This window comes from Rhinolophus hipposideros (assembly GCF_964194185.1).
Source record: "Rhinolophus hipposideros genome assembly, chromosome: 18".
NCBI lineage: Eukaryota > Metazoa > Chordata > Mammalia > Chiroptera > Rhinolophidae > Rhinolophus > Rhinolophus hipposideros.
Genome location: NC_138064.1, coordinates 37151226 through 37170662, shown reverse-complemented (window position 1 = coordinate 37170662; position 19437 = coordinate 37151226). Strand labels below are relative to the sequence as shown.

General features: G+C 35.9%; 1 protein-coding gene across 23 annotated transcripts in view; it reads left to right on the top strand.

Annotated features, from left to right (window-relative positions):
• The window catches only part of ADAM22 (ADAM metallopeptidase domain 22), a 238272-nt gene that overhangs the window by 113014 nt on the left and 105821 nt on the right, over positions 1 to 19437 (top strand). The window lies entirely within an intron of this gene.

Below are 19437 nucleotides of genomic sequence, written 5' to 3'. Positions count from 1 at the left end.
GCTTATGATAGGTAAAAAACTTATTCTTTAAAAATTCTTTTCTTTATTCTTTGATTCTGGAAAGGTTGAACATATCTTTTGAAATGTTGATTGACCTTTTGTAGGCATTTTGTGAATTATTTTTTCATGTACTCTTCCCGTTTTCTGTTGAAATGTTCACTTTTTTCTTACTGATTTATAAGTACTTTTTATACATTGAGAATACTGTTTGATATACAGTGTTATAACCACACGTGGAAACACAGGAAAATATACAATAAATGATTTCCAGTTATTATACTTTATGATCAAATATGAATCCATGTTTCCAAAATTCATGGCCACCCTATATATTCTACAAATAATTCTACCTTCACTCTTTAACCCCTAGTGGTTTAGTGTCATTTGTCAAAGGGGCTTTTTAAATTTTATGTAGCCAAATCTATTAGATGCTTTATTTTCAGTTTTGGTGTTAGAAAGTTCCTCTTCATTGAGGAACTAGTCGTTCAAATTTTCTCCTATTACTTTTATGATTTTATTTTTAAATCTGATGATTTAACCCATTTAGATTTATTCAGGTATTAGTATGAAGTAAGTCTGCAGCTTTATTTTGCAAAAAGATCTGTCAATTGTTCTTAGTGAAGGCCTCTATCTGAGTTTTAGTGGCTACTAACAGATTAAGTACTTGGAAAATCCCTTAATCTCTCTGAGTGTCAGTTTTTTTTATTTATAAAATACAGAGTTAGATTATTTCTCATCTCAAATAAAGGGTAAATTACTTGTCCAGTGTCTGACATCTTAATTCATCTAGAATTTTTCTGCATATACTGCTCTGTGTACCATTGGGATAACAACGTTTGATGTGAGTGGGATTTGTCTGTCATGACACTAATCATAAATTGAGAAATCTAAGGTTAGAATTGGTGAGTGGTATACAATTTTTATTTTTGGTCAGCAGATGTTATTTTAAACTGAATGATGAAATATATCATTTTATATAAAATGCTTTACATAACAGAAGCTTTGAAATATGAAGTGCATTCAGAAGAGGAAATAGGAATGTGTACTGTATAAAAAAACCCAAGAAAAGGTCAACTCAGAAATACAGTAGATAAAAAGTACAGCTATAGAACATTGTTGCAATTCTGATTTTCGATTATAAACTCTTGTCTCTAAATAATTATTATATACTAAATAAAATAATTTAAATTTTTGAAAAAATTTAAAAGAATTAAACAGAAGAGTAAATGTCCAGAGTGAGTCCTAGAGATGGCAATAAGATAACTAAAAAACACCATTTTATTGCAAATAGTGCTGTGATAAATATGCAAACATATTCTTTTGAATATGTGAGGTCATTTAAAATTTTAAAAAATTATTCTTGGACTTTAATTTTACACTTTATTGTCAAATATTTTTATGAATTAAAGTATATTTAGGGGGCCGGCCCGGTGGCTCAGGCAGTTGGAGCTCCGTGCTCTTAACTCCTAAGGCTGCCAGTTCGATTCCCACATGGGCCGGTGGGCTCTCAACCACAAGGTTGCCAGTTCAACTCCTCGAGTTCCGCAAGGGATGGTGGGCTCCACCCCCAGCAACTAAGATTGAACATGGCACCTTGAGCTGAGCTGCCACCGAGCTCCCGGATGGCTCAGTTGGTTGGAGCGCGGGCTCTCAACCACAAGGTTGCCGGTTCGACTCCCACAAGGGATGGTGGGCTGTGCCCCCTGCAACTAGCAATGGCAACTGGACCTGGAACTGAGCTGTGCCCTCCACAACTAAGACTGAAAAGACAACAATTTGACTTGGAAAAAAGTTCTGGAAGTACACACTGTTCCCCAATAAAGTCCTATTCCCCTTCCACAATAAAATCTTAAAAATTAAAAAAAAAAAAGTATATTTAGTTTTTGACTAGATGATGCAGGCACATGGTACAGAATTTTAAAGAAAGTTTTCCTTACATACCTGTTCTCCAGCCACCCAGTTCCCCGTCTGCAGCATTCATTATTATATTTACTGTGTATCCTTCCTGAGGTAGCCTATGTGGGCATGCATATGCGAATGTGCATACACGTGCACACACACACACACACACAAAATAATTGTATATTTTCTACATAGATGTTGGCATATTAAATACATTATGTGACATTTCATCACTTTGCAATATATATGTTTGGAGATAACTTCTGTATCAATGCATATATAGAGCTGCCTTGAATTTTTTAAGGGCTGCATAGTATACAATTTGATGGATTGACTATAATTTACTAAATAGTTCTCTGTTTAGCGCCATTTAGGTTGTTTCCAGAGTTTTTATTATTGCAAACGGTTCTGTGATAAATTCTATAAACATATTCTTTTGAACATGTGGGATTATATCTGTAGGATAAATTCTAGGAATGAAATTGCTAGGTCAGAGGGAATACACACTTTACGTTCTCACCGAAAACATGTGAGAATGCCTCTTTTCTCACACCCAGTATCCATCACACACAACTTTGCTTTAGTTGTTTTTGACTTCCTTAGGGGGCCATGTTCTCTCATGCTTCTCTCAATTTCCAGATTCTTATGCCATTTCCTCTACCTTGCACCTTGTCCCCCACTGCCCGCTCTCTTCCCCCAGTCTTCCTTTTTTCTCAAGACTCAGCTCTATCATAAATTCCTCTTAGAAATATCCTTGCTCCATAATCACCATTCTACTCCCTTACCCCGGAATTTCCCAGACCCAATTCGGTGCCCTCTTCCTTGTGTGTGTGACACTCCTCTGCAAACAGCAGATTTCTCTTGCATACTTTTGTTACGATGCTCATCACCATGAATTGTCCTCATTGGTTCTTTGCTCATACTTTCATTCAACAGATCTCCAGGCTGTGCCATTATGACTCTCTGTCTAAAACATTTTCCTATGCTAACATGTAGGAGAGGTTCAGTAAATATGTTTTTGAATGAATTAATATAAATAAATGTCAGACTTTTAGAGTTGGATGGGACCTTAGTGATTGTTTAATCTAACACATTCACTTTATTAGTGGAAAATAGAGTTCTTAATTTTAATATTCTAAATTCAAAATTAGGGAATTTATTGTTTTACTTTCTTTAAGGAAAAAGCTAAAGCCAGTTGTTTTCACTTAATTCTGATTCACTTTTCTCTGGGTTCAAATCAATACCCCAATACTACAGTCCTTGATCTGCAGGATTTTTATAATGGAATATGCTGTTGTTTCTTTAGACTCAAAAACTATCAAAGACATATCACATATCTTTTGTTTCTTTCCATTTCTCCTATTGCTCAATCATCCTTTGTTCTTAGCACCTTGCTTGGAACAAATTTTCCAGGACTTTCTAAGTTTGGAAACACTGAGCGATAGATAAGAGGCTAGACAGCATGGAAGTACTGTTTTTACTGATAACACAGTTTAAAACACCATCCCTTAGTGAGAAGGCCCATATGATCCTATTGATGCTTCCTGTCTCCATTTCTTCCTGTAAAGTTTAAACTGTGGTATTTAGGGAAGATTTGGGTCTGGAGAGTAGACAGTTTCTCAGAATCTCTGTATTCACGTTGGTCTGTAGCAGAGAGGAAGAGAAAAAGAGAAGGTCCTCAGTGTTGACAAACTTTTTAAAGATTAACTTCACCCTTTTCAGGAATGTAGACCACTGTTACTCCTAACCAGGTCAACTCACTTCTTCAGCTAGGGAGAAGGATAAGAATCCAGGCAAGAATCCAGTGCTGACCCCTAGACATGAAAACAAGGAGTATTGGAGGGAAAGTGAGCCTCCCTAACAGATTTTTCTTAACTCTCCCCATGCTTAGTTATGTGCTCATTTTATTGCACATGTCTTCTTTTTGTTAATGTGTTTTGTGTTCTTTTCCTCATCCTTTGGTTCTCTCTCCTGGAACTGTAATAACCCAGTTTTCTTAGTTTCCAACCTCTTTCCATAACAAATGCTTTACTTGCTGCTTGGATTGCCAGTCATCTTTTAAGGTTTCCGCATCCCTGATAGCATTTTTCATGGCCCAGGAACCTGCATTTAAGAAAAACCCTACATGACTCTCAAGCATTTTGAGAAATATTTCTGTAGTCTTGTGCAATCCTTAGTTCCCACTTCAATTTCATTGCAATTTTTAAATGTTTATGGATTTCCTGTTAATTCTAACAGTTTTTTTTATATTTCTTGTTACCTCTGCATAGACTATTCAGAGGTTCTTTCTTTTCCATCCTCTTTATTTAATAGGCAAGAGAAATGCTTAACTTTTATTAAAACATTCCCTCACAAATGCCTAATTCATTTGGTCCTGAAACTTAAACTTAGAGCAAAAATCACAGAGAGCCATGGGAGGCATATGTCAATCATGTAGATATATTTTAGGTCCTTTTCAGTTGGGTGTTTGTAATAATAGAGATTATTTTGTTTCAGGATCTCTGCTTATTCCTAGTAGCTGAACATGAAGCATTAACATTATGCATTGATTTCTCTTTTATGAAAACATAATTTGAAATTTATGACTTTTCCTGTTCCTGGGTTGGTGGCTGAATTTAGGTTGACAGGAATACAATGGTTCATTAGATAAGTGTGAAAAGAGGTGCCACATACAAAGCCCTAAGATAATCAATCCTCTGTGTCTGGAGAACAGATATTCACAAAACTGACCTATATGACACTTTCTCCTCTTCCTTCTTATCTACTATCGCATATTTGCAGATGCAAAATGTTCAGTAATTTTCCACAAGAAAATTTCCTCCTAAAAGGCTTTCCTAGAGATAATTTTGTAAAATCGAAGAAAATAGGAGTGCAAAGCATATGTAATGTTATGTTTGCAGTTTTGTGTTTTGATTATTAGGTGGAAACTAACTCAGAATCATGTCATAGTGTAAAGAGCTGATTAGTTTTCTTTCCATTTATTGCTCATTTAAGCCAGTGTGAGGAGTGAGTAGGAAGTAACGACACTGTGTGTAAACAAGCTTTTCAAAACTTACACAGCCAAGTGAATTGTCTCCATCAAAGTTGTCACCATGAAAGGGCCTTGCATTTATTATAATATCAGCCTATTCCTCAAAACAGTGTTAGATCTTTTGAGGAGGATTGCTATCAAAGTTTATAGCACATTTTTTGAACTTTTTACATGGTGACATGACATCAATAACTAAAGGTATATTTTATATTTGAATTTTGGAAGCAGCCATCAACCATTCATGGGTGATTAGCCTATTTGTCCTTCAGAAGACATGGTTAGGAAATAGACTGCTTTTCTTATGTGTCACATAAATTGTCCGCAAGCAGTTCCATAAGGGAAATTTTAACAAAGTTTCAAGCAATTGCAATATCACGGGCATAAGTGAATAGGATCTCAAGATGACAGCTTTGAAAGTGACAGCATTCAGCTGGCTATAGTTCTGTCATAATTTTTAAAAAGCACTCATTATTAATTGTAACATTCTGGCATTGTGAAGAAACAAAGGAATTTTAGTAGAACCAAAATGTAAAAGTTTGACTTTGTGTGATTACCAATTGCTCATAAAAAATAATTGTAGATTGGCTGACATTTGCTGGAAATGGCCGTTGGAATAGAAAGATAAGTAAGGAAATGACAGCTAATGAAATAGAATGAAATATGTAAGAGCAGAAAGGGCATCTTTTTTTTTTTAATTAATTTTATTAGGGTGACAATTGTTAGTAAATTTACATAGATTTCAGGAGTACAATTCTGTATTACATCGTCTATAAATCCCATTGTGTGTTCACCACCCAGAGTCAGTTCTCCTTCCATCACCATATATTTGATCCCCTTTACCCTCATCACCCACCCCCCACCCCCTTACCCTCTGATAACCACTAAATTATTGTCTGTGTCTATGAGTTTTTGTTTCTCATTTGTTTGTCTTGTTCTTTTTGGTTTATATACCACATATCAGTGAAATCATAGGGTTCTCTGCTTTTTCTGTCTGACTTATTTCACTTAGCATTATTCTCTCGAGATCCATCCATGTTTTCACAAATGCTCCTATATCATCTTTCGAGAAAGGGCATCTTTTAAGGACTTATTGCTAGAGTTTTGAGACGAATAGTGAGATGTAATTTTCTACTCTGGTGTCTATTTCATGCTCATATTTCCTAGATTTCCCTGGCTCAGGTTTAATCTAGTAATTTTCCATCATAAAAATTATATGATCATGATAGAAAACTAAACATTTAAAATTACTAACATATTTCTGGTTAGGTATGGCAGATTGAACCCTAAAATATATCTTTCCTCCATTATAATGGCAGTGAGGGTGTAATAAAATCACAAGAACAAAGCAGATGAGAGTTCTGTCTTTTGGAAAACAGAACAAAAATGGACAGTGGTAACGGACTTAATGGAGTGAGTGGAAAAAGCTGACTTCTAATTGCAACAAGAAACAGAACCTGAAAATGGAGGAAATGGAGGTGCCAGATGTCTTAGAAAAGCGGGATATAGGGTGGTGCTGAAAGAGAAAGTAGTTTATATTGCCTTAAAACCATATGAAACTCTAAAACTTTTGTTATGGGAAATGCAACAGTCATAATTTCGTTTTATTGTATTTTACATCTATAAACATATGGGAGAAGACAAAAGTGTCAGCAATACTCTATTGGTTTAATAATTATTTATGCTTTACACAAAACAGATATGTATGTTTAAATATTGTTAATAGGATAACAGATTATTAAATAAGGAAACCAAATAGAATTACAGACTTTAGAGGTTTTACTTACTTTCATAGAACATAGCAACACTTTTTCTTATCTGGATTCTGGATAACCTATTGTTAGAGATGTTTTCAAAGACTGTTCTATGACATAGATTAGTATTTGCTTTCCTGCTGCTCTAGAGGAAAGAGGAATGTTTGCTTTTTATCTTGATCAACTCTTTCACCAATAGTTGGAAAAGTCTAGATTGTCAAAGCTAAGTATTGGAATTCCAATAGTTAGAAAACAAAAACATTTAAAATTACTAACATATTTGTTTGAAAAGCATGAAACTTAGCATATGGATTACCAGACATTTGAGAACGTATAACAAAAAAAAAAAGAAATCAAAACAAATGAAAAGAATTCAGCTGAAACAAAGAAAATTCAGGGAACAGAACAGAATCTTAAAAAAACAACAACCCAATAATAATATATTCAGAGAGATAAATATTGCATCTGTGAAATAAGAAAACGATACTGGAAACCAAGAGAAAACAAACTAGAAAATATTAGAAGCAGTACAAATCAATACAAAAGTTAACTGATGGAGTTGGGAAAAAAATATCTCCTAGAAAACAGGATAAATGATGCAGAAGTGGACGAGGAGAGAAAAGACAAAAACTGTGAGAGTATCAATCCAGGAGATTAAACATCTGACTAGTAGAAATCCTATACAGAGAGCAGAGAGAACACATAGAAAGGAAGTTATCAGATTATTCTTCATAACTGAAGGACATGAATTTCTAGAGTGAAAGGACTCATTGAGTGCCCAGGACAGTAAATGAAAGAAGACCCACATATAATTTTGAAGTTTTAGAAAAGTAGAGATAGAAGGTCAAAAAAGCTTCTCAAGAGAAGAACCAGGACACACTGAAAAGATCAGAATCAGAATAACATCAGATTTCTCATTAGTAATACTAGAAGTTGGGAAACAGTGGAGCAATGCAGTGTAAATTCTGAGGGATTTCTATACTTACAAATCCAAACCATCAATTAAAGGTGAGTTCTCAAAAAATGTGCATGCAAGGTCTAAAATAAGTGAACATCATGCATTCTTTTTTTGGAAGGTATGGAGATTGAGTCACACCAAAATAAAATGGAGAAGATCCAGAAAGATGAAGATGTGAGATATAGGAAGCAGAGATATACTGTGTTTCCCCGAAAATAAAACCTAGCTGGACCATCAGCTCTAATGCGTCTTTTGGAGCAAAAATTAATATAAGACCCGGTCTTATTGTACTATAATATAAGACCAGGTCTATCATATCATATCATATCATATCATATCATATCATATCATATCATATCATATCATATCATAAATATAGTATAACATATTGGGTCTTATATTATTTTTGCTCCAAAAGATGCATTAGAGCTGATGGTCTGGCTAGGTCTTATTTTCAGGGAACTATGGTAGTGAGGAGAGAATCACAAGGAATTCCCAGATCACAGTGAAGAGAAATTCCAGGATTACAGCTGTATAAAAAGCCTAGAGTTGAGTTAGTCCATGTATGAGCAAAAGGATGGAGGGCTACAGGAGGACGTAGCTAAGAAAAAAATGGAATTTTAATTGAGTACTTGATATGTTTGACAGTACTGAAGGTTTTACAACTCTGTGTAAAGTTTGGGGCTGCTTTAATGACATGTAGAAAATTAATTAAGAAGAGAAGAAAATTATGGGAGAAGGGAAAGTACGTTAGAGTTGGGTTTAGTTAGTCAAGAAGTTGAGCTCTGGAGTCAGACCATCGTATTACTACCCACGTAATACCGCGTAATACCATGTAATACCACGTCATGCCACGTATTACTACCATGTAGTACTACCCACATACCCTTGAATAAGTTACTTCTGCTCTGTGCTTCAGCTTCCTCATCTGTATGGAGATACTAAGATACCTACTTAACAAGTTAAGTCCATGTGATGATGTTAGATTCGTAGTAGTAGTATTAGTAATAATAGTAGTAATAGTAGTAAGGGTTCAAACATTTTAACTGTTATTTTTATTATTGCTATTAATTTTAAAATTAAAAAAAATCAGGACACAAGTTTGAACTTACTTCTTTTTGAGAAATGTGGTGATAAATACCCAGAAAGAAAAACTGTTTAATAAACTTAAAAAAAATTTCTTTAATAACCTATAGTGCCACTACTTAAAGGCGAACTTTTTAAACATTTAAGTGCGTTTCCTTCTAATCTTTTATTCTGTGCATTGTTTTATTATATAATTGTTATAGTCTCTCTGTATAATTTCAGATAGTGCTTTTTTTTAACTGAAGCATTTTCCCTATTAATACAAACTCTTCTTAAGTTTTGTTGATTTCATTATTTTCCGCTAAATGGATGAAAAATAAATTGTTCAACTAATCACCTATTTTGGTATATTTAGATTGTTTTGTGAATAACTTTGGGATGATGGCTTTGTGAAATACATTTCAAATTTAGTTTTCTTATTTTTGTAAATTATGAAATATACAGAGGGTACCAAAAAATGTATACACATTTTAAGAAAGGAAAAAATTGTATTAAAATTGTAATACTTAATATGTACTGATAACAAAAGGTGAATACAAGTCATGTTTGACTTCTGCAATTATAAGAGGTGCTCAAGGTGGTTACCATCAGCATAAATTTTAATACAGTTTTTTCCTTTCTTAAAATGTGTATACTTTTTTTTTGGCACCTTCCGTGTATATACATAAAACTTAATTCTTTAGTTTCTTACATGTAATACATGTTTATTGTATAAATTTTAGATAATTTAGACAATTTACATAATGTGTACAATTAATGTAGCAGTAATTGAATTATCAAGAGATAAGGACTGCTACCATGTTTCTTCGAAAATAAGACCTATCCAGACCATCAGCTCTAATGTGTCTTTTGGAGCAAAAATTAATATAAGATCTGGTCTTATTTTAATATAAGACCAGGTATAATATAATATAGTATAACATAATATAATACCTGGTATAATATAATATAATATACTATAATATAATACAATACAATATAATTTAATATAATATAATACCAGGTCTTAATTTTTGCTCCAAAAGAGGCATTAAAACTGATGTCCGGCTAGGTCTTATTTTCGGGGAAACACGGTACCATTTTAATGTATGCTTTTTGTCTTTTTCCTTCATACATTTATATTGTCATCAAAGGGTATCTGGAAACGGAGAGTGGTGGGAAAAGGGGGACAAAACCACATGGGAATTAGAGAGCTGGAGATGAGGGATGATTTGGGAGCCTGAGCTTCTTGAGGTGACAGACATGAACTAGCTAAAGGGCCTGATTGGGTTAATCTTGATGATTCTAAAGCAGGTCGCCATGATGAGGTTGTGTGTGTTGACGGTAGGTAGATGCTCTCTTGCCATGAAAAGGCAGAATTTGGGACTCGCTCTTAACTCCAGTTTACGGGGTCACGCAGGAGGGGGTGGGAGCAGTCTTCCTTTGAGCACTGGGCTCCTCTTGACTTTTGATGATGGAGTCTGGCTGAGGGATATAGTCTCATTCCCAGAATATGCATGTGGAGAGGAAGGCGATGAAAAAGGTAAAGACGTTTATTAGGCAGATGGTGAGAGAGAGAGAGAGAGGGAGAGGGAAAAGGAGAGGACGGAGGGGGAGGGGGAGGGGGAGGGAGAATTTGAGGCTAGCTTTGCCTTGCTAAGTCTAATGTTTAAGTGATTAATATTACAAAAATTGAAATCTTTGTGTGGTTAATTTATTTGAACTACACCTAAGAATTGCAAGTTTAAAAAAATGTCAAAATCTCCCATTTCTAGAGTGCTCACAGGAAAGCAACGTAAATTTTGAAGTAAGTCTGGCAATTTTCTTCTGAAGAAATTAGTCCTTGATTTGGCTGTAATGAAGAGGAACATGTGTCCCTCTGTTGATTACATGTCATAAGATTCACCAGGACCTTTTTTTTTTTTGGCTACCCTAGTGGGAATGAAATAGTATCACGTGATTCTTTTTTTAAAATTAGTTTATTGGGGTGACAATGGTTAGTAAAGTTACATAGGTTTTAGGTGCATCATCTATATATCACAGTGTGTGTTCACTCTCCCAGAGTCAGCTCTCCTTCCATCACCATATATTTGAAGGACACCTTTTACTTGCTTGCTGGTGTCTTTGGCTTTCAATGTGGTAATGAGTCACAGTGATCAGAATATGCCAACACATATTTTATATTACGCCAACACAAAATTCTACATTAATAGAATTTTACTAGAATATCTGTAGACTTAATCTGATTATACTTTCATGTCCTGGTAACATTTTTTATGTATCAGAATAAACCTAGGTGGTGATCAAGCATTTAAAAAAAATAATCTGTGATTCTGCTGCATAGCCAGGCTGAGAAACCTTTGCCCTAGTAGGAATAAGGCTTCTATAAATAAGGGCTCATATTAAAAGTAGTGCCCATTTCAACTCTCACCTATGCACATTTGCTCTAAGTGCCCTAGTCCTCACATACACATTGAAAGCTCCCTGAACATTTTCATCAGATTATGAGTTCCTAGGTAGAACATAACTAAAATAGCCTCACTTTTAGGCGAAAGAAAATACTCTATGTACCCAAGCAGGAAAGGAATTTTCATATTTAAAAATTGAAAAGTAATGAAATGAAACTTTCATCCAAAATGCAGATCTTGGATAAGATTTTAATTAATTTTTGTAGTTTCATTTTAATTTAGTTTAAACAAAATGGGAATTTTAAATACTAGTTATGACATACTGAAGATACAGACAATAATTCTGGCACAAAGAGAGCTGAAGAATGAATGATTAATTCTCAGCGGTATGAAGGTAGAGGACATGTATCCATTTTCTGTAGTGAGGAGTCTCAGCAAAGACATTCGTTTGCCAAAAGGATCTGGAAGGTTAATGCGTGGCTAGATACGGGAAGAAAATAAAGGTGAAGTGGTAGAGGAATGCATAGGATGGGAGAATGGGGAGAGTGTTTTCTTTGAAAAACTTCCTAAGCTTATAATTTCTTATTCCTCTTTTCTAAAATAATAAAATTTGCATTCTTAAATTTTCCATTTTCCTAGTTCTTTTCTTCTGTAAAGATTTTCATAGCTTAGATACCCAATGAAATCTTTAATTTTCTGTGTTAACTCATGGCCTAAGGGGCTGTTTTTCTATTTCTCTGGATGGATAAAATCATACTTGAAGCTTTTATGATTCTTTGATCTTTATATTATCCCAAATAAGTCATATTGTGCTTATTTGGAGACCGCCCTAAGGAAAACATGATGTTAATTTTGTGTAGTCTAACAATCATTGAATATTAAAATAAGAAGACATAATCAGCCTATTGCCTGAAAATGTATTATTTTGTGCAATTCTCTGTGTTAACTGGGCAGCTGTGCTTCAAAAAGTGTTAGCTGGGGCACTAACACCTGGAAGATCCAAAATGGCCTCAATCACACAGCTGGAAATTGGTGCCAGCATTGGCTGGAAATTAAACTGGGGCTGTCAGCTAGGGACTTTGGTTCTCCTCTACAAGGGTCTTGTGTGTTTGCTTGGCTTTTCTCACAACATGGTGGCTGGACTCAAAGATTGAAAGATGGAGAGTTCCACATGCGTGAAAGTGGAAGCTGCAGAACTCAGATGTTATACAAATCACTTCTGCCTCATTATATTTGCCACTGGACGAGTTCACCTTCAAGGGGAGGAGAAATGGTCTCCCATTGGCCATGCAAGGAGTTATAAAGAATTTGTAGCTATCTTTACTCATCCACAGTTCATCCTTTGACCACAGATTATTTACATATCTCACGTATGTAAAATTTACTAAATTCTTCCAAAGATTTCTAAAAAATCTCATTCCGTTACAGTATCAGGTTCAAACTAAAGGTTCAGGTTCTCTCTGAATCAGGTTCTGGTGTGATTAAAGCTTCTTAGATGAGGTAATTCAGGTATAGATGCTTGAATTAAAAAGACAAGTTATCTATTCCACACTCACTTAAGACACAATGGGGAAATAAGGACAGAATGACTGAAGTAGATTCTCCTGTTTTTAAAAAAAGGGAAATTGGAGGTACCTAGTTATCACTGGTCTTTTGAAGTTCTGATGTTCAGCCAGGTGTAAGTCACCAGGTCCCCTGTTTTGAGAAAAGGGGATATATGTTGATTCAAGCTTTGTTCTGCTTTCTAGGGGTGGTTGCCTATGGTTCTTGGTTGCTGTTAGAATCACCATTTCTTTTCCATTATAAATGGCTTAGGCCTTAATATATTTCTAGGTCTTCTTCCTGATTGTAAAAGGTTTGAACTGACTATTTTGATACAAACTGATGGTGATTTCATTGGTGGGTTTCTTGTGAGTCTCATTGGGATTTACCTTATTATACAAAACCACACCCAGAAATCTTTTTGGGATACACCCCTCTCTACTTTGGACTATGAGTTAAGCTGCTATGAGACAGTGCCCTTAAGATTCTTAGAAGACTTTTTATTTAGGTGAGAATGTCTATGAGTTATACCTTTAAATTCTCAGAAACTCTTTGCCATAGCTGAGGATCTAGTAGGCAGGCCCTTAAGAATCTTAGAAACTCTTCTGTATAGATGATATTGTCTAGGCAAAGAAAGCCTTATGTCTTTCTAAGGTCTTAACAAAGGATCTTACAACCACACCCTTGGTTTGATCTTGACCGTGAGGTCACATTTTACTGGCAGCAGTTTGGCTTAGATCTTTGTTCTGAAGCTATTTCTTTGGAAATCTATTGCTGGTTTAGGTTTCTTTATACTTTTGTTTGTTTCTTTGTTGTGCATTTTTGGTGGGAATACTGTAAATGATGTGTTCTCAATGCATCACTTCAGGAGCACGAGTTTGGTTTCTTCCTTCATTGGTGATGTTAACTATGATGAGCTGGTTAAAGTAATGTCCTCCATTTTCTTCACTGTGGTTATTACTAGGATTCATTTTGAATGTGAAAATTAAATGTTCGGATTTGGCTGAGTTATGCATTAGACGTTGTTATGTTTGAGATGCCTATCAACACTTAATAGAGACTGGTTCAGAAACAGGGGGGTTGGTAGATTGGAAAGATGAAGCAGTCCTTTTCTGCTTGCATTTTATTAATGAATAACACAAGTGAGGTCATTAACAGGAAGTGATGATGAAAGAATGCTTTAGAGATTTGAGGAGAGAGAAGTTTGGAAGGGTCTTCGCAGAGCAAACTGACTAGGGAAATGTAGTAGACTTCTGGGCAGTGTTCTGTGGTCATAAATTCAACGTCTGACCAATCGGGAGGTTCTGTTTCCTGGGGCCAGACTTTGATTAGTAGAAAAGTTTTATCACTGTTGAGATTTGGCCAAAGTGAGCGTAGTGGAGGAGGAATGGGGAGTGGTAAAGAGGTTTAGAGTGTGTGCCAGGGAATGATTAGCATGACGAATCATGGCATATAAACTAGATTAGGTGGACAAGACGGAAGTGAAGGAAAGTGAAAAAGTGGTAGGTAGGGTCAAAGGTTTAAAAGTCTCCAAACAGTTATAGTGAGAATTCTAGAAAGATGGATTGGAGATGGTGAACAGGGAGTGGGATGCTTGAAATCAGGTTTTGGGAGGCATTTCACATATGTTCTAGTTTAATATCATACCAATTTTATGAAGAAATTTTTATGTCTCTGTTTAGACATGGGAAAATTACGTTCATAAAGATTAAATAACTTGACCAAGGCCACACAGCTAGTAAATGGCAAAGTTTGGATAGGAAATAAAAATATTTGTTTTGGTTTTTAAACTCCAAAACCTTTGTACTATACCAGCTGTCTCTGATTTATGAGTTTTCCTCTAGACAAAGGATAATCATTATTATGACTTAAAATGTTTACATTGTAATTGTTTTGCTTATTCCAGTCTTATTATGGCATGCAAATGAGAAAAAAGGCCTGAGAATACAGTTTTAATTTAAAAAACATCTCTTCCTTTAGAAACCAGTGGTGTTCAGTATTTGATTGAAAATGATTTTCACTTCAATCTTTCAAAATTCACAAAGAAGCATTTATACATCAGTCCTGAGTAAGCTGTGAACATGGAGTGAATTCTACCTGATCAATTTGGTGTAAAATAAAATTTCCCATATATTAAGGATATACTCCATTTTCCTACACTTAAAATTATTTAAGCAGATCTTTAGTTAACAATAAATTATATGGAACTAAGGAAAAGAACTCAGGTAATTTTGATTACCTCTACTTTTTAGGAGGCTTCAAGAAAATTTACTTAGGTTCTAAGCTGATGATAATAAGGATTTTATGCTTCAGTAGAGGAAAAAGTAACATTTTAAACAGAAGTTTTTTCAGTCTAATAATTAAACTAACAATATTTCGCAGATGTCTGCAATACTGCTAACAAACAAAACCAAATTACATGGGCTCTTTTTGGTTTAAATTACGTGGAACGCTTTCCAGAAATACTTGTAGGTATACAGGTTGATTGAAATAGCTACATAATTCCTGAGCAGAGGATTTTCTTTGCTGTAATTACATCCATGTGGTGACTCATACTCTCTTAATTCATAGATTTTATAATTCAAAGGAAAATATTCCCTTGAAATTTGAAAACCTGGAAGACTCTAAAGTTCAAAAAAAGTATTATTATTATTATTGTTATTATTATTATTATCACTGCTACTACTACAGCTGTCATTCTCTAAGGAATATTTTATGTCAGTGCTTTTGGCTTCACTCATGCTAGGTCCAATAATGAGAATTTACTTTTGTGTCATTGATGGAGAAAGGATCCCACAGATATCCAGCACCAGAGATGGGCTGTTTTGGATCCAGGGACCTGACCAGTGGAGATTTGGGGCTTTCACGTTGGTATTCACCACTGGTACAACTCAGTTTTGCTCAAGTGTTTGCCTGTTTTTATTTTTCTCTTTCCCCAAACAGCTGAATGAGTTTATTCTGAGTTTACTAGTTCAGATTCCCAAGAGAGGGCACATGGCTGGCTCTGATAATAAACATGACTTTTTCTCTCCCACTTCTGGGGATGTTGTTTGAGACTGACAGTCAAGTTAGGGGACAGTCTCTTGCAAACATCTAGCTGGTACCTTTCCTGTTTGGGGTTTGGTCTTGAATACGCAACAGGTTGGGATGTGGATGATGGAGCCATGACAAGATTTGCTTGAGGCAGAGCTTTACCATGCAGCTTCACTATTTTGTTAGAAGCCTTTGGAAATTTGTGAAATATCTGACATAGCCATGATAAAAAGATTTTTTAAAAAAGGACAACTGTCGGTTGGCTGTACATCAGCTATTCTCTCACCAGTCTTCTTCCCCCTAACATTGTTCAGCCCTTTCTGAGTAGTGATGATGTTCATTGGAGGCCCTGGAGGAGGAGAATGTTGATTGTTCAAAGATAGATTACCTTGTCAAAGGATGAGTTTTGGTGTGGCCAAGTAATGTAAGTCGGGCAAAGTATAGTTGAGAAGATGAAATGCTAGGGACTTTTTGTGAAGAGTTTGCTATTTTAAAGAAATACAAAGTTTCAGAGGGATGTGAAATACAGTGTGGGGAATATAGTCATTAATATTGTAAAGATTATGTAGGGGGTCAGAGGGGCACTGGACTTATCAGGGGGATCACTGTATAGAATGTGTAGATGCCTGACCACTGTGCTGCACACCTGAAACTCATATTATAATTAAATATATATATATATTTATGTACGATCACGGGATGTAAAATTCAGCATAGAGAATATAGTCAGTGGTATTTTAATAGCTATGTGTGGTGTCGGATGGTAGACTTGTTGGAATTGTCACTTTGCGAGGTGTGTAAATGTCTATTATGTTGTTTTGCATACCTGAAACTAATAATAAAAAAAAGAAAGAAGAAAAAGAAATACAAGGTTGTTTTTTGTTTTTGTTTTTCTTTTTTTTTTACCTTGGTATACTTTTATTTGCATGAAATGCTTAGAATTGCAGCAGCCACATTAGTGTCATGACAGGAGCCAGATAAGAGAACAGGTCACCCACCACACTGCTGGCAGAGCAGAAAGATGAACATCCTTGTGGTCTCATTAATGGTGCTGAGCCAACACATGAACCACCCTGGAACTGCCCTGATGTCAGATGGGAAATTACTTTGATGCAATGGTAACCTACAAGGATACTAGTAGGCAAGCTACCCCAGAAGTAAGGGAACAGAAAGCCCCGCAGACCAAATTAAAAACCTCAAATCACATCGTTTGCTAAATCAATGCAAAGCACATGGCAAGAAGCAAGAGGAGAGAACTGGTAGGTTAGAACATTTTGGATAGGTTGCAAGTGGCGTGGAAGGACCATGTCAGCTAATCCTGGGCTCCACAGGGTTCATATGTCCTGCTTTCCTCTCTACTGCATCTACCTTCCCTGCTGATAATGTGGTTTCAAGGACTACAGATGAGATTTTGGGCAAGCCCCAAAGAGGGAAGATGGCCAAGCTAATGACCTAATGACGCCCACTTGCTATATGAGGTACACTGCGATGAATGTGCCTGGTCAGGAACTGTAGCTTGCCAATTCACTTGATGAACAGTCATGAATTTTATTTGTGTTTTTGGACATAGAAAACATTAGGCAGAAATGGGTGTCAACAGCAGTTCTTAACCAGGGTGATTTTGTCCTCCAGTGTACATTTGGCAATGTCTGGAGACATTTGATTGTCATGACTGCTGTGTGTGTGTGTGTGTGTGTGTGTGTGTGTGTGTGTGTGTGTGTGAGAGAGAGAGAGAGAGAGAGAGAGAGAAAGAGAGAGAGAGAGAGAGAGAGAGAGAGAGAGAGAGAGAGAGAGAGAGAGAGGTGTTACTGGCATGTAGTGGGTAGAGGCCAGGGATATTACTAAATATGTTGTAGTGCACAGGATACTCCCAAGACAAAGAATGTTCTGGCCCAAAATGTCAGTAGTATGGAAGTCGAGGAACCCTGGATGTCACAAATAGGTGATTGAATTAGACCTCATAAATATTAAATGCTTATGTATAGTGTATCCTGCATATTTAGTGTATCTTGTGTATTTATTATATTAAGAACATTTATTACCCAGTTGTCTCATGAATATTAAGTATCTTTTGGTCATCCATCTCTTTCTATCAACGTGTAACACATACATATTTTCTTGCCTATACACATCCTTTGCATTCTGCCAGCGTCTACCAAAATTTTGCTTACTAGCTAGTTATCTATACTTAAAACATCTTAAGAGTGTTTAGCTACATTTTATAAACTTCAGATTTATTCATCTAACAGAATTGAAGATTTGCAAAAGCAAATTCACATTGAACCTGCTCGGGAATTTCTAACAAGAGAGAATATATAAATGTCCTGGTTGTTTATGCCACTTTTAGTTGTGCTGTCTGCCACTTGCAGCCTAGAACATCCCAGCTAGTTCTCCCATGTAAAGTCAATAGGAAAATGTATTCCAAAGAAAACTGAAACAAGGACTTAGACTATGATTATAGGTTTCCTAAATGGTGCTGTAAACATCAGATACTATGGGAAACTGAATATGGTGCCTGTGTTAATGTAACTTTGGATCATTCTGTTTACATTTGAAGCAAATGTAGGCGTAGAGCTTATCATGGCGGGCCTATGTGCTCATAAATTCACATTATTTTTTATAATTGGGACAATTTGGGCTTGGTGATTTTCAGAACACTATGAAAAAAGATTTTCTTAGTTCGCTGAATGTCTGTTAACAGAGTCATAGATTTAGAAATAAACCAATGGTCATAAGCACCAATTCTATGCTAACAGGAATCTCCAATTTGGGGTATGGTGAAGAAGGAAACTTTATTCCATGTAAACAGCTCAATTTCGAAACAGCATAGCTGTGGAACTGGAGGGCTGTGAGGAGGCCCTAAGCTGATGGAGCCCTGGGCTGAGGTGGCTGTCCACCAGACAGCTCTGCTCTTCCCTGCTCTGCTCTGGTGAGAAGTCTTCAGTTGGTTTTTAGTGTTTGCTCCAGTTGGGAAAATACAGTCCCCAGTCTTTGATGAAAAGGGAAAGTGCGCTCCCCTAACCAGCGGGGGAGCTGACTTATATATAGAGAGAAGTCCCCGCCCTTGGTTGCTGATTGGTTCATACTCATGCAAATGAGGACTTCAAATCCTCACAGTTTGATTGGTCCAAAAGGCACAGTCCGGATTGGTCAGAATGGAGCTGCTCTGATTGGTCCTTGACGATGCTGATGGGGATAGCTGCATAGCGCTGACTGGGGAGGGCCTCAGCCCTATTGGTTGGCATACAATGCCAGGAACTCCTTTATAAGGGCTGGCTCAGATGGGATACAGCGCAGGCAGGCAGTTCAGTGCAGTCTTCTTCCTGAAGTGTGGTCTGGTGAGAGGCCTGTTTAGAAACAGCTGCTAGGCTCTACTTTTAAATTGGAGCCCAGTTAGTTAGCAGGAGCCCTTCTTAATACATAAATTTTTTCTCAGGTTCCGCAGATTATTTATACCTTCATGTGTTGTTTTTATTTATTATGTTAATTTTACTTATATCTTAGTGCTTTAAAATGTGAAGACTTTAAGTCTTTTTTATGAAGTTGTGCCTTGAGGCACCCCCCATTAAAGGGGAATTTTTTTTCACGTATATGGAATTAAACAGAAGTATATTTAAGAAGATGTAAACAATTTAAAATTCTATAAGGTTGTAGTTTAGTAGAGACTTCAAAAGAGAATTGTTTTTAATTTTCTTTGCCCTCTTTTCATTTTTGTGATGGAACCTAATGTTTTGTTAGATAAAATGG